Raw genomic sequence first — 17,010 nt, 5'->3', positions numbered from 1 at the left:
ACTACACTTTTGGTGGTGTACACAATACAGTGCAACCGTAGTGCAGTTGCTACTACTTTTCTGGTGGTGTACACAGTATACAATACAGTGCAATCGTAGTGCAGTTGCTACTACTTTTCTGGTGGTGTGCACATTACACAATACAGTGCAGCCATAGTGCAGTTGCTACTACACTTCTGGTGGTGTACACAGTACACAATACAGTGCAGCTGTAGTGCAGTTGCTACTACTTTTCTGATGGTGTACACAGTACACAATACAGTGCAACCGCAAGTGCAATTGCTACTACTATTCTGGTGGTGTACACAGTACACAATACAGTGCAATCATAGTGCAGTTGCTACTACTTTTCTGGTGGTGTACACAGTACACAATATAGTGCAACCGTAGTGCAGTTGCTACTACTTTTCTGGTGGTGTACACAGTACACAATACAGTGCAACCGTAGTGCAGTTGCTACTACTTTTCTGGTGGTGTGCACATTACACAATACAGTGCAGCCATAGTGCAGTTGCTACTACTTTTCTGGTGGTGTACACATTACACAATACAGTGCAGCCGTAGTGCAGTTGCTACTACTTTTCTGGTGGTGTACACAGTACACAATACAGGGCAACCGTAGTGCAGTTGTTACTACTTTTCTGGTGGTGTACACATTACACAATACAGTGCAGCTGTAGTGCAGTTGCTACTTTTCTGGTGGTGTACACAGTACACAATACAGTGCAATCATAGTGCAGTTGCTACTACTTTTCTGGTGGTGTACACATTACACAATACAGTGCAGCCATAGTGCAGTTGCTACTACACTTCTGGTGGTGTACACAGTACACAATACAGTGCAACCGTAATGCAGTTGCTACTACTTTTCTGGTGGTGTACACATTACACAATACATTGCAGCCGTAGTGCAGTTGCTACTACACTTTTGGTGGTGTACACAGTACACAATACAGTGCAACCGTAGTGCAGTTGCTACTACTTTTCTGGTGGTGTACATAGTACATAATACAGTGCAGTGTGGTCATGCAAAACAAAATATACATCATGTCTGGAAGGCCACCAAGGAGAGGCAGACGCTCACAAGCCACTAAATGAGGACAAGCAGGCTCTGCGTCTACAGTCAACAGTGCTGGTCATAGACATGGTGCATCCTCTGCAGGTGGCCGTGCGGCATGCTTGTACTTTTTTTCTGCTGCTGGCCATGTTATTGAGCCAGAACATGCAGAAGAATTGGTGTAGTGGATAACAAAGCCGTCCTCATCCTCCTCCTCCTCTGTCACCCAGGCTCAGAGTAGTTTGCCTTCCAATGCAGCTGCCAAAGCGGCATATTCCACCGGCTCCTTGTCACTCCAGTCTCTCCTTCCATTGCCCACCATCATGCATGGAGGAGTCCCCCGAACTATTCGACCACTGTGAGGGGTACATGCTGATGGAGGATGCGCAGCGATTAGAAGGCTCCGATGTTGGTTCCCAGGTTGAGGAAGGGAGTAACGTGAGCCTAGAGAGAGGGGGTGCCCAAGAAGGACAAGAAACTGGCAGTCATGTTCCCCCAGCCACAACATACTGCCAAGTTTGCTCCAGTGATGAGGAGGGAGGAGAAGATGAGGTCAACATATTTGGGGGGGCACACCATACAATGCGTTTAAATGCAAGATGGTGCTGCTATAAGACCTACAAACAGTACAAAATATTTTACAGCGCACACATACAAGAATGACATTTCCTGCAGGGCTTTTGGGCTGGAGCACCCCTCCCCCTCCTCATTACCTCTTAATTAGTGGCCACCAGTGTTAGGATGTATCCTCTTCAGTTCTCCCACATAGAGGAGTTCTGCTCCCATGGTTGAGACAAAGGATCTTCCATTATATTACTAGATTAGGACTGGGGAAAGGCAATAAACACGCCTACTCCCATGGGAGGAGAGACAGGAAGTGCCACAATAAAGTACAATATAAAGGTAATTACAGCAATAAAAAAATTTTTCGTGCGGCATTTGAACATCTATGCAATTAACTGAAGGGGGTAAGATTAAGTTAAAAATTTGAGTGGAACCCCACTTTAATTAGTGGCCACCAGTGTTAGGATGTATCCTCTTCAGTTCTCCCACATAGAGGAGTTCAGTTCCCATGGTTGAGACAAAGGATCTTCCATTCTATTACTAGAGTAGGACCCACTAATTCGGGGTACTTTGTCGCAGTAAGTGGGCTTAGCACTATATGACCATATAGTGTGACCAAACCCCCGTAGTTTTTGAATATGTTCAGGTGTTTTTAACTGGCCCTGCAGGAAATGTCATTCTTGTATGTGTGCGCTGTAAAATATTTTGTCACAATTGAATGTGTCTGCAAACTTACGCTGCATGGCCTCCCTGATTCTGCAAAGCCTGCGAAAGGAGACTAGGATTTGTGCTATCAAGGAGAGGGATCATTACTGGCTAGCAACCCTTCTTGATCCACGTTACAAGGGTAAGGTTGCAGAACTCATCCTGCCTTCGCAGAGGGAGCAGAGGATGAAACCTCTTCAGGAGGCCATGAAGACCCTGGAAGGTTACAATTTCCTGGTGCTGGACAACGTGTTGCTGAGGCTTCGTTCAGTCAGAGGAAGAGCGGTGGAGAAGGTGGCCGGCTGACTGATGCCTTTAGACAATTTTTCAGTCCTCAGCGCCAAGGTCTGATCAGTTCAAGCAACCAATCTTTCCAAAAGACCATCCACTGGGTTACTGGGTCTTGAGGATGGATCACTGGCCAGAACTTGCTCAATATGCAATTGAGCTACTGGCCTGTCCTGCATCCAGCATTATTTCTGAACGCACATTCAGTGCTGCTAGAGGGTTTGTAACAGGTCATAGAGTGCGCCTGTCCACAGACTCCGTTGATAGGCTCACATTCATAAAAATGAATCAGTCTTGGATCAGCAGCAGCTATCAAGCACCTGATGCTGATGTAACTGATTGAATTTTCTATGGATGTGGGATCCCTTGAAGACTGCCTATGCTGAGTGATTATCCTATTCCTCCTCAATCTTGATGATGCTAGCTTCCAACAATATTTTTGGTTTAGGGCACCACCACCACTGCCTAAGGCCCAATTTTTCTGTAATTACAATTTTTGATCAAATATTTCACAGCAGGGCCCGTTCCTGCACCCAACAAGAGTATCTGTGAGGGGTTACAGTGTTGTGGCATCACCACCACTGCCTAAGGCCCAATATTTCTGCCCCTGTTTAACAGGGGCATGTCATTTTTGATGAAATATTTCACAGCAGGGCCCGTTCCTGTGCCCACCAAGAGTAACTGTGAGGGCTTACACTGTTGTGGCACCACCACCAAAGGCCCAATTTTTTGGCCCCTGTTGAACAGGGGCATGTAATTACAAGTTTTGAAATAATATTTAATAGCAGTGCCTGTTCCTGTGCACAACAAGAGTAAATGTGAGCGGTTACAGTGTTCTGACACCACCAACACCTAAGGCCCAATTTTCTGCAGAGTATATAGGGCAAGCTGTACAGTATATATACTTCTGTTCAGAGTATATAGTGCCTGGGGGCCCCCCATGCCATTTTTTTGTTAAAGTTGGGTGTGGGGTTCCCCTTAATATCCATACCAGACTCAAAGAGCATGGCAATGGGCTGGGGGGGGGGGGGACCCATGCGATTTTTCTCAATGATTTCCACCTATATTGCCAGGACCTGACAATACATTACAGCCGTAAGCAGTGTTAAATGACTTTTTTTCCTTTAGAAATGTCATTTTGCTGTGGTATTGTGATAAACATGGGAAAACTGCGCCACTTTACAGGCATACTATAGACACCCCCTAGGCACGATATTTAACCACTTGCTTACAGGGCACTTAAACCCCCCTCCTATCCAGACCAATTTTCAGCTTTCAGCACTGATGCACTTTGAATGACAATTGCGCGGTCATGCAACACTGTACCCATATGAAATTTTTATCATTTTTTTCCCCACAAATAGAGCTTTCTTTTGGTGGTATTTGATCACCTCTGCAGTTTTTATTTTTTGTTAAAAAAATTTAAAAAGAGCGAATTTTTAAAAAAAAAAATTATTTTTTTTTATATTTTGTTATAAATTTTTTTAAAAGGGTAATTTTTCTCCTTCATTGATGTACGCTGATGAGGCGGCACCAATGGGCACTGATAGGTAGCAGTGATGGGCACTGATGGGTGGCAGTGATGGGCACTGATTGGTGGCAATAATGGGCACTAATCTTGTACACTGCTAGGTGGCACTGATTGGCACCACTGGTGGGCATTGTTAGGTGGCAATGGTGGGCATTGATAGGTGGCACTTGCAGGCATTGATAGGTGGCACTTATGGGCATTGATACGTGGCACTGGTGGGCACTGTGGGCACTGTGATGTGGCAATAACAGGTGGCACTGGCAGGGGGTACTTGTGGCACAGTTGAGGCACTTATGAGGCATTATTGCCTCCTCCTCTTCCGGACCGATGTCCCTTGCTGCTGAACCGGTGATCGGCTTTTTTTTCTCCTCGCACTGTCAGCGCGAGGAGAAAAAAAAACGATCACAGAGCTTTTGTTTTGATCATGTGATCAGCTGTCATTGGCTGACAGCTGATCACATGGTAAGGGGCCGGGACCGGCCCCTTACTTGGATCGGTGATCACCCGAATCTCAGTGACTCGGTGATCACAGCGCGCTCCACGCGCGCCCTGCAGGGCGCGCGCAGGGCACGTGCACAGGGGAGGCCGTCATATGACGGCCTCCCGGGAATTCAGGTCCACGCTGTAGCCGTCATTCGGCTATAGCGCGGATGTCAAGCAGTTAAAGGAATATTTCATTTTTATTGTTTCACTTTAAGCATTCTTAAAATCACTGCTCCTGAAAAAGTTTTTAAAACTTTTTTTGCATTGATACATGTCCCCTGGGCAGGACCTGGGTCCCCAAACACTTTTTAGGGCAAAAACTTGCAAATAAGCCTTTAAAATGAGCACTTTTGATTTTTCACGTTCGTGTCCCATAGACTTTAACAGTGTTCGCGTGTTTGAACAAATTTTTTTGCATGTTCGGATGTTCTTGTGCAAACCGTACCGGGGGGGGGTTCAGCTCATCCCTAGTCAGTAGGGCAGTGGACGGTTTACATTGCTTATCAGTGATACCTATCAGTGCCCATATGTTCACCTGCATCAATGAAGCATATCAGTGCAGTCTCATCTGTGCCCATCAATGCCGCCTATCTGTGCCCATAAGTGCCACCTGCCTCTGCCCATCACTGCGGTCTCGTCTGTGCAGCCTATCTGTGCCCACAAGTGCCCTTAAATGCGGTCTCATCTGTGCCCATAAGTGCGGTAACATCTGTGCCCACTAGTGCCGTCTCATCTGTGCCCACTAATGCTGTCTCATCTGTGCCCACTAGTGCCATCTCCTCTGTGTCCACCAGTGCCATCTCCTCTGTGTCCACCAGTGCCGTCTCATCTCTGCCCACCAGTGCCGTCACATCTCTGCCCATCAGTGTCGTCTCATTAGTGTCCATATGTACATCAGATGGATGACAGAGCACTCATCTTCCTTCCTGTATATAGAGACCTTCCTCCATAATCACTGAGTGCAGATATACATCATCTGTCCTGTATACAGCTATATATATAGTAACAGGACAGATGATGTATATTTGCAGTCAATGATGACGGAGGAAGTGTCAGGGCTGGGCTCAGCCCTCCCTTCTCAGAGCTTAGGTTGCTTAGCTGTCGGTTGATTGCCAGAACTTATCATTCCACAGTGACTCACCTGGTGATCAAATCCTGCTCCTTAACAAGCCCTGCTGGCTATTTAAACTGTATGGATTAGCTCTCCTGTGCCTTTGCCTTGGTCAACATATCTAGAGACTCTCTGCTGTGTTCCTGTTTGAAGACTTGCCTGGATGACATCCCTTCTGGTCCCTGATCCTGACTGCTGCTCTGACTACACTGATCTCTGGCTTCCTCATTTCCTGGCTTGTTCTGACTACCTGATTTGGTTACCAAACCCTGGCTATGTTTTGACTAAGTTTACTATTTGTACCATTTTTACCACTATATTAAATGGTGTGATATTTACTGCATTTTCTGTCTCCGTCTGATTCATGGTTCCTGACAGGAAGGCCTCTACATACAGGAAGGGAGAAGGTGGCTATATATATAGCTATATACACTATTACCCAGATAATATACACAAATTGTGAGTACATCTGTCATGTGTAGTGTATACAGCTATATACACCCACCTTTTTCCTTCCTGTAGATAGAGACTCTACTCTACTATATGCTGAAAAGAAAATAATATTTTTGCGATCTATAAACATTTCTTATTGTTTTCATATTTTGTCTTTTAATGTGATGAAATAAAATATATCTTTTTAATAATGTCTGAATTGCCTTAAAAATCCTAAAAAATTAGGATACACATTGTTATCACACGGTTTCTGTTGGTGAAAAGGTGCATTCCATGCTGGTTAGACAATGGCTGGAGTGTCTCCTCTTCACCACAGATCTTGTCTTCAGGCCTCCAACACCAAAACAAACACTGCATTGTGTTCATCCTCAAGGGACTCTGCAACTGGACTTTGCTGCAACATTCAACTGAAGGTATCTCTATTAATAAATATATATATACACTATCTCACAAGTGAGTACACACCTCACATTTTTGTAAATATATTTTATTATATCTTTTCATGTGACAACACTCAAGAAATTACACTTTGCTACAATGTAAAGTAGTGAGTGTACAGCTTGTATAACAGTGTAAATGTGCTGTCCCCTCAAAGTAACTCAACACACAACCATTAATGTCTAAACCGCTGTATCAAAAGTGAGTACACTCCTAAAGTGAAAATTTTCAAATTGGGCCCAATTAGCCATTTTCCCTCCCCGGTGTCATGTGACTCGTTAGTGTTACAAGGTCTCAGGTGTGAATGGGGAGCAGGTGTGTTAAATTTGGTGTTATCATTCTCACTCTCTCATGCTGGTTACTGGAAGCTCAACATGGCACCTTATGGCTAAGAACTCTCTGAGGATATGGAAAAAAGAATTGTTGCTCTACATAAAGATGGTCTAGGACAGGGATATGCAATTAGCGGACCTCCAGCTGTTACAAAACTACAAGTCCCATCATGCCTCTACCTCTTTGTGTCATGCTTGTGGCTGTCAGAGTGTTGCAATGCCTCATGTGATTTGTAGTTCTGCAACATCTGGAGGTCCGCTAATTGTATAACCCTGGTCTAGGATATAAGAAGATTACCAAGACCCTGAAACTGAGCTGCAGCACGGTGGCCAAAACCATACAGTGAACAGGTTCAACTCAAAACAGGCCTCGCCATGGTTGATCAAAGAAGTTGAGTGCACGTGCTCAGCATCATATCCAGAGGCTGTCTTTGGAAATAGATGTACGAGTGCTGCCAGCATTGCTGCAGATGTTGAAGGGGTGAGGGGTCAGCCTGTCAGTGACCATATGCCGCACACTGCATCAAATTGGTCTGCATGGCTGTCATCCCAGAAGAAAACCTTTTCTAAACATGATGCACAAGAAAGCCCGCAAACAGTTTGCTGAAGACAAGCAGACAAAGGACATGAATTACTGGAACCATGTCCTGATGAGACCAAGATAAACTTATTTGGTTCAGATGATGTAAAGCGTGTGTCACGGCAACCAGGTTAGGAGTACAAAGACAAGTGTGTCTTGCCTACAGTCAAGCATGGTGGTGGGAGTGTCATGGTCTGGGGCTGCATGAGTGCTGCCTGCACTGGTGAGCTACACTTCATTGAGGGAACCATGAATGCCAACATGTACTGTGACATACTGAAGCAGAGCATGATCCCCTCCCTTCAGAGACTGGGCCGCAGGGCAGTATTCCAACATGATAACGACCCCAAACACACCTCCAAGACAACCACTGCCTTGCTAAAGAAGCTGAGGGTAAAGGTGATGGACTGGCCAAGCATGTCTCCAGACCTAAACCCTATTGAGCATCTGTGGGGCATCCTTAAACAGAAGGTGGAGGAGCGCAAGGTCTCTAACATCCACCAGCTCTATGATGTCATCATGGAGGAGTGGAAAAGACTCCAGTGGCAATCTGTGAAGCTCTGGTGAACTCCATGCCCAAGAGGGTTAAGGCAGTGCTGGAAAATAATGGTGGCCACACAAAATATTGACACTTTGGGCCCAATTTGGACATTTTTACTTAGGGGCATACTCACTTTTGTTGCCAGCGGTTTAGACATTAATGGCTGTGTGGTGAGTTATTGGGATAGCAAATTTACACTGTTATACAAGCTGTACACTCACTACTTTACATTGTAGCAAAATGTCATTTCTTCAGTGTTGTCACATGAAAAGATATAATAAAATATTTACAAAAATGTGAGGGGTTTGTACATTGGATGAATGTACTATTATATTTTTTTTTTCTTAAAGTTTATATTATTTCCATACTAGAGTGCATCTATCTACTTATATTTAATGCTATATGCTAGTTGCAATAGTTCCTCTGCTCCCAATTACTTTGATTAGATTACTGGTTAAAGGAAGGGGGCCCCTTCTGTTCACGGATCCCCTGTTTTGGGTGGAGGCACTGCCAACTTTATTATCAAACCCACTCTTCCACTTTGCTGTTTCTCTTATTTACCTACAGGTTTAGAGCAATATCCTGTTTGGGAGGGCCATTTGTTATAACCCCCAAAAGAGGGCTACAATTGTCAGTACTGCACTGTACATCAGACAAGAAGCCTGGCTAGGAAAACACACACAACACACACACTATAAAACAGTTCCAGCATTTGTTACTGATGCACGTTCTAGATCACTTGCCATGATCAAGCTGTGGTCAGAGTCTAGAAAAGTATCCAACATTTCCAGGTATGTTAAAACCTATTCACACATGAGTATTTCTTCTGCTCTTTTTTGCTTCAAAATAAGAAAATCACCAGTAACTAGTACTGATGTTTTTTTACATTTGTAGGGAAGAGGATGTTGACCAGCCCCTTTCATATGCCTTATGTAAATCCGTAAGCACTTCTGCTTAAAGAACAGAACATAGGCTTCCAACTGCATTCCCGGGATAATTGATGCAAAAAGCAGTTGGGGACCATGAGAAGATCTCCACCCCAGCTGATCAGACTTTTCATTAATTTCTAGTGTCCCAGTGATTTGTGCTGTAATCTTCATGTAAGGGGGACTTTTATTCTCCTGGAAGGGGTACCCTTATTACAACCTCCCAAATGCCCCCATGTATTCAATATGGAGTTGAAAACTTACCATGATACAGAAGGTGTCATCTTCAGACACCGGGAGCCTAAACCTTCCAATGTCAACCATAGGTGTACTTAATTCCTTTGGTAGAGGTCACATACTATTTTTCAGCCCAGCTCCCAGGGACACGCAAACCTCTTAGATCTCAGTCTGTCCCATACTTCTCTAGATAGGTTACCACAAATAAGCAGAGCAAACATAAAGCTCTTTACTCATCTTTGACTCTCTCTATCACACCTGGTTACTGTTTAACAGAAAATCTGTACTAACAAGAAAGTTTCTGAGACAACGAGGATGTACATCAAACCTACAAGGCTAAGCAGTACTCCATCAGAAGATCCTAATGCCTATGCAGTCTTTGACTCCAGTCCCTTCCTCTGCCGTTGCCCCCTTCTGGGGGTTAGCCCCAGTCCCCCGAGGGGAGATGAAGTCCATGGAAATTCATATTTTGTTCAAATACTCTAGCTCCCCATAAGTAATTCCTCCTCCATGTTCTCCTCGACTGTGCAACAAACCACCCTAATTCCACCCACACTTCCTTATAAATGCCCAATCCAGGAATGTTGAGTGACAGCAGCACTCCAGGAGTAACAAAAAAGGTGGGACCGCCCCTTAAAGGTCCCTACACTTATGGCAAAACCAATATTTAAACAATGGATACATTTTTCTTAAAGCGGACCTTCAGTCATTTTTTCAACTTTCCATCTATTAAATCTTCTGCCCTTGTTGGTTTACCTTTGGATAGTAAAACATTTTTTTCCTCCAGTAAATACCTTATACAGCCCACTTCCTGTTTCTTGTCTGGTCATTAGCATAGGCTTATGACATCATGCACAGCTCTCTCTCACTCTAGTGAGAGTTTGCAAGGAAGAGGGGGGGGTGAGTCATACGAGGGCCAATGAGAGCTGCAGAGCTGAAGGTGTGCCTCTGTGTGTTTGTGTAAATCCAGGAAGTGATGAACAGGCAGCAGCTTCAGCTGCATACAGTTAAAATGGTTGCAGCCAGACTCAGTGGAGAGAGATTTCTTCAGCATATTTGGCAAGTACAGAATCACAGTATATATATATAATAATATGCAAAGTAGTTGGAGGGAAGCTTCAGAATTGCAAAGATGTTTTTATTACAAATTATGTGAGCAGACTGCAGTTCCTGTTTAAGTATATGGGTCCCCTTACATTTCCTTTTAGCTTTGTTGTTGCCTTAGGCCTTCTGTGCAAATTTTGCTGTTTAAAACAAGTAATGTTAAAAATGTCCCCGCTATTATCTGATGTCTAGAGGTCTATGTGTGCTGCGCACTCTAGGAAGAACACTGCAGAGAAAGAATGATCGCCTACATTATCTGAGTATTTAAGTGGTTCCAGCAACATCTACATCCCTCTCCAGTTTTGCAACTGGACATACTTGGGAGAGAGTAGCAGTTGGAGAAAATTAAGAATGTATTAGAACTTGTGTATATCCTATCTTATTCTAGAATTTATTCATATTGAGGTCCCCAATGATCCATGGGCGTGCTTATTTCATGGTTTTAGAATGCCAACTGAGTCATATGTGAGAACACTCTTACCACAATTTTTGAACGCAGCCAAAAGTCTCATACCCAGATACTGGCAGGAAAGAAGATGCCCAACATTACAGGATTGTAAAAGAGAGTAACTAGCTCTCCTAGGTTAGCAAGAGGGGGCCGTGCCACATCCAAAAAGCTTATTCAAAGAAAAAAGGGTTCCCCTAAGTGGATTTTTCCGGCACTTGCACAACAATTGTATGAAGTGGAAGAGTACAAACTCATGTAAAGAATAAAACAATATTTTTTTTTATTTAAGGATTCTCATGTATTAAAAACATTGTAAACATTACAAATAACGAAAACATATTGTATGGTGAATACAATTCAGAAGAAATTTTTTTTGGGATGTTTCTACTAGACAATGACACTTGTAAGATGGGACTCTTTTCAAGCCCAATGTGTTTCGGGGTACATTATATTTCAGTCCTTCTTCAGGGGCATAATTGAAAAGAGGAATTCATCTGTTGTGTTATCGTTGCTTTCTTTGGAGCAAATAGTAAAAACCATAAGGAAAAGCAAGAGATGCTTAGGAGTAGAATGGCAGTTGGGTATAATTTACAGATGCGAAATGCTGTTCTCTGGATACTCTACCACTGTACAGTAGTTCCCCACATAGGGGTATATAACATTTCACCTACCCTGCCCCTCCCGGATGTGTGCCGGCCAAAGCGGTGTACTGGAGCAGAGAAGGACAATCCTTAGATCAGGAAATATTTGTAATTAGCCAGCCACGCATCCCAGCATCCGGCATTCTACAGTACACTGCCATTCTACTCCTAAGCATCTCTTGCTTTTCCTTATGGTTTTTACTATTTGCTCCAAAGAAAGCAACGATAACACAACAGATGAATTCCTCTTTTCAGTTATGCCCCTGAAGAAGGACTGAAATATAATGTACCTCGAAGCGCAAATTCTGAATCTTCTGAATTGAGTTCACCATACAATATGTTTTCGTTGTTTGTAATGTTTACAATGTTTTTAATACATGAGAATCCTTAAATAAATAAAAATATTGTTTTATTCTTTACATGAGTTTGTATTCTTCCACTTCATACAATTGTTGTGCAAGTGCCGGAAAAATCCACTTAGGGGAACCCTTTTTTCTTTGAACATTAAAGGATTGGTACGATAAAACAAACAAAATCCAAAATTTCGAATACCTGAGATATAGTGAGGGAGTGGAAATGGAAGAGTACGAGGAAAAATGGAGGAACTGGCTAGAGTTTAATAAGGTCTACAGAGATGTTAGGAATCTAAAAGGATTTTGTGATTTGGCCTTTATTTAGTTAGAGAACTGCAAGAAGCAACATGAGTGGAGTCCATGAGTGGATTAGATTCGGTAGGACCTAAGGCCCGTGGTGGAATGATATAGAGGACTTCAGGGGGGTAAGGGGGATGTGGGGTGGAATTGGGGAGAAGGGAGGGGGGTTTAGACAGGCTTGGTAATAGACTCGTTTCAATTGCCACTAATGAAGAGATGTTTCAAGAAAGACCGGGTCGTTAGCGATATATGTAACCATGGCAAATGGCCAGAAAATAAACTATTTTAATTAAAAAAAAAAAAATTCTAGAATTTACATTATGATTCAGTTACGATCTGATTGGTAAATTTGAAAATGTTCTTTGTAAGAACCGAAATCACTAAGCACGAGTCGGCCTATTCACTTGAAGTTTTCCATCTCTTGGATTAATTGAAAATTACAAATTTTGCTAAAGGTTATAAAATGTAATAAGAAAAAGGTATAAAATGCAGGAAATTGAATCCTGCGCTGGCACTGAATTTTTAGTATTTGGTAAGCTTTAGTAGCCTCTTAAAACCACATTAACACATTGAGAATTTGTACTGCAACTCGGTAAAGCATAAATATTGCATTTAGTGCAATCTACTTATCCTAGGTGCATTTAATGATTAATGCCGTCATTAAAAATGGTCATAGACTCTAAAGGAGAATTAGATTTTACTTATTAATCAATCACTGTGGGTTTATTTAACCTCAGGTGCCCTGTGAAACATACATGTTCTTCTCATATAATCTAATGAAACAAACCTCATGCTATTAGAAACAATATATCTAATACAAAATCAGAAAGCAGCTGCAACAAAAAAAACCTGCACTTATCACACCCAAATAATGAAATCAATATTCATATAGTGAAGTGCTTTCAGTACATATCCCCCATAACCATGCAATATATAGATATATAAATAAGTACAATGAAATCAATCATAAATACATCAACAATTATACATAAACATGTGCAGTTAATAGTGTATTCACTTCATAAATACATATGAAACCTTATGAATGTGAATTGCTTGATAGGTCTTACCCATTGGGGGCCGAATATGGGCAAAATAGAACTAAAAGCCCTTTTTTTTCAGCTTGGATAGAATAAGGGGGGGTTGCCATTCCTGTTCTATGGCCAAAACAGGAAGTGAGGGAAAATTTCTCCAAAGTAAGGGTGTTCCCACTGGAAGATTTGCCCTTGATTTCTGTTCTGGTGAAAACTCAAAATTTTGGATTTTGTTTCACATTCACTTTTGGTGATAAAAGTAAACAGGATAACTATAGAGTGAATCTCCCCAGGGGGACACAGACAGCAATAAAACCATGACAGGTGTTCTAATCCCTCTCTACTATATCCAAAATGAAAAAAAAGGTTTGCACTTAAAGTGGTTGTAAACCGTTACACCACTTTTACCTACAGGTAAGCCTATAATAAGGCTTACCTGCAGGTACGGTGAATATCTCCTAAACTTGCACAGGCTTTTCTTCAGGAGCCATGCTATGACCGGCAATCACAGCGCCGGAGCGCACACACCTGGAAATAACTCCGGGAGACATGTCGCTGGTCACAGCTGTGTGCGGGGACCGTTGCAACAGATTCGATCTAAGGTAAGTGTTTCATAATGAGCTAGTATGCAATGCTTATGCCTTTGTCTTGCAGGTTTTTTTTTTTTTTTTTTGGAGTTTACAACCACTTTAACGCCCTGTACACACGATCGGACATTGATCGGACATTCCGACAACAAAATCCATCAGATTTTTTTCCGATGGATGTTGGTTCAAACTTGTCTTGCATACACATGGTTGCACAAAGTTGACGGAAAATCCGATCATTCTGAACGCGGTGGCGTAAAACACGTACGACGGGACTATAAAGGGGGCAGTAGCCAATAGCTTTTGTCTCTTAATTTATTCTGAGCATGCGTGGCACTTTGTGCGTCGGATTTGTGTACACACGATTTGAATTTAAACGATCGGATTTTGTTGTTGGAAAATTTTATATCCTGCTCTCAAACTTTGTGTATCGGAAATTCCGACGGAAAAAGTCCAATGGAGCCCATACACAAACGGAATTTCCGACATAATCCAATCGCACTTTTTCCGTTGGAAAATCCGACCGTGTGTACAGGGCATAAGTGTACCTTAGGAGATGAAATATGGCAGCGAGTTTATTGGTGCTGACAACATCATAATGAAGGATGATGCAGTAATGAACCCAATGAATGTTCAATCCCAGTGTAGAAATGGCAAAGAACAAATGCAAAATGGCATCAGACATTTCTAATTTTGTCTACCTTTGTGTCAAACTGTATGAATGCATGCAAGTGAGTATGTAGTTGTACTTTGTACTTTTAACAATACATTTTCCACTTTGAAAAGGGCAGTTGCATTTCCAGGCACAGTGTATGGTACTTTAGCACTGAGATCCTCCAGGGTGTCTACAACTGCTAAAGGGTGCCTATGGATACTGAAATCATAATCAGGTATTTATGGTTACCCTGGACACATCTAGTTTCTTTAATCAATGTGTTACGTAAAGGTATGTGGTGCTGGAAAAGGGTTAATTAAAGTGAACCTGTTGCTCTGTTGCTTTGCCTTGCATTGTTAAGCACAGGTTCATTTTAATCCAAATTGATGAACAGTATATATATCAGCCCTTGATGGTTGCTTTTGTTACCTTTATATATAGTAGCTTCTTAAATACACTGAAATACTAAAGCATACATACTGACAGTTCCCAGGACACTGTCACCAAAGTCCACACTCGATAGGCCCCCCTTATGGCAGTCACGTCTGGACCATACCCATTTTCTAGCATGGCCCCTCCCCTAAATATGGGGGTCTGCCCGCTCGTGGCCTCGATCCCCTCAGTTAATACTGCTTTTTGAGTTATGTTATATGCGCAGTAACTCCAATAAAGTTGATGTTGTGATCCCGGGACACAGCATCTTTAGGACAGAAGGGGTTGATTTACTAGGCAAATAGGCTGGTTATTTTGTAAGGGAAATTTCACTTTGAAAGGTAATTTTCATTTAGCTCAATGAATGTAGTGAAAATTCACTTGCAAATTGCAAAAACTGATTTTTATAAAAACAGAATGTGGTAGGATAATTTACAGATTAAGATGCACCAAAAAAAATGTTCAGGATGCAAATCTTTGGTACTCTGCCTTTTCTGTCTGCATTTGCTCGCAGAACAGACACTTGTTAAAATCGTTGTTCATATTGTATTATCTTCAATATATAAAAAAATTGCCAGTGGCATTCTGTGCAGTAAAATTCCATGCACAATAAAAGGGCACTCTAAAATGTGCAGTTTTATCACACAGCACAATGCCAAAGATGCTGCAAGTTTTGAGGGAGCGTGCAATTCGCATGCTGACTGCAGGAATGTCCACCAGAGCTGTTATCCTTAAATTGAATGTTCATTTCTTTGCCATAAGCCATCTCCAAAGAGCATTTTGAATGCACAGAGATACCATGATGAGATTCTGAGGCCCATTGTTGTGCCATTCATCCATGACCATCACCTCATGTTGCAGCATGATAATGCACAGCCTCACGTGGCAAGGATCTGTACACAATTCCTGGAAGCTGAAAACATCCCAGTTCTTGCATGGCCAACATACTCACCAGACATTTCACCCATTGAGCATGTTTGTGATGCTCTGGATCGCCGTATACGACAGCGTGTTCCAGTTCCTGCCAATATCCAACAACTTTGCACAACCATTGAAGAGGAATGGACCAACATTCCACAGGCCACAATCAACAACCTGATCAACTCTATGCGAAGGAGATGTGCTGCACTGCGTGAGGCAAATGGTAGTCACACCAGATACTTACTGGTTTTTGGGCCCCCCCCCCCAACCCCCCCAATACAGTAAAAGTGCACATTTTAGAGTGGCCTTTTATTATGGCCAGCCTAAGGCACACCTGTGCAATAATCATGCTGTCTAATCAGCATCTTGATATGCCACACCTGTGAGGTGGATGGATTGTGAGGTGGAAGAAGTGCTCACTAAGGCTTCATTCCCACGAAGCGGATCTGCTGCTATGGAGTCCGCCTGCTCAGCGGGAGATCTCTCCGTTGATCTCTGAGCCGGCGGATGACAGGTCCCTCTCTGCTCACTGAGCAGGGAGGGGCTTGTCAAGCGCCACTGGTTGCTATGGAGAGATCGGACGAAAACGGACAGCATGTCCGTTTTCATCAGATCTCACCAATCTGATCCGTCAGGGACGGATGCGAATGTAGGGCCATCCGTCTGATTTTAGCAGATCAGACCAGGTCGGATGTCAGCGGACATGTCACCGTTGACATCCGTCGCTCCATAGACTAACATGGAGCGCCGGTTCAGGTCCACCGACAAAACTGACAGGCGGACCTGAACTTTTGTGTACATAGAAAAAGTCGTAGATCTTAGAGTTCAGCTCATGATATATAGGAGCAAACACAAAAGTGTTGCGTTTTATAATTTTGCTCAGTATATATATATATATATATATATATATATATATATATATATATATATATATATTCAATCAATATATACTAAATATTTAGGTTCACACTACAGCGACTTGAAATCCGACTTGTAAGTCCTCAAGTCGCCCCAAGACGCTGGACATAAGAAATGCCATAGAAGTGAATGAGAACCGTCTTCACTTGTACACTACTGAAGTCGCTTCGACTTCAGAAAAGGTTCCTGTACTACTTCAAGGTGACTTCTAGGCAACTTGTACCCATAGATTTCAATGGAAGTCGCCTCCAAGTCAGATCTCCATCTGTATTGAAGCGACTTTACAGGAAAAAGAAAATAATTTACCCAGGTACTCCCCACGTTTACCCAGGCAACCCCCTCCCTCCCACAGAGCTCATTATTCTGTGGGA

The sequence above is a fragment of the Aquarana catesbeiana genome, linkage group LG03 (assembly GCF_042186555.1).
Source record: "Aquarana catesbeiana isolate 2022-GZ linkage group LG03, ASM4218655v1, whole genome shotgun sequence".
Taxonomy (NCBI): domain Eukaryota; kingdom Metazoa; phylum Chordata; class Amphibia; order Anura; family Ranidae; genus Aquarana; species Aquarana catesbeiana.
The sequence above is the reverse complement of the archived record's forward strand: the minus strand, read 5'-3'. Positions refer to the sequence as shown.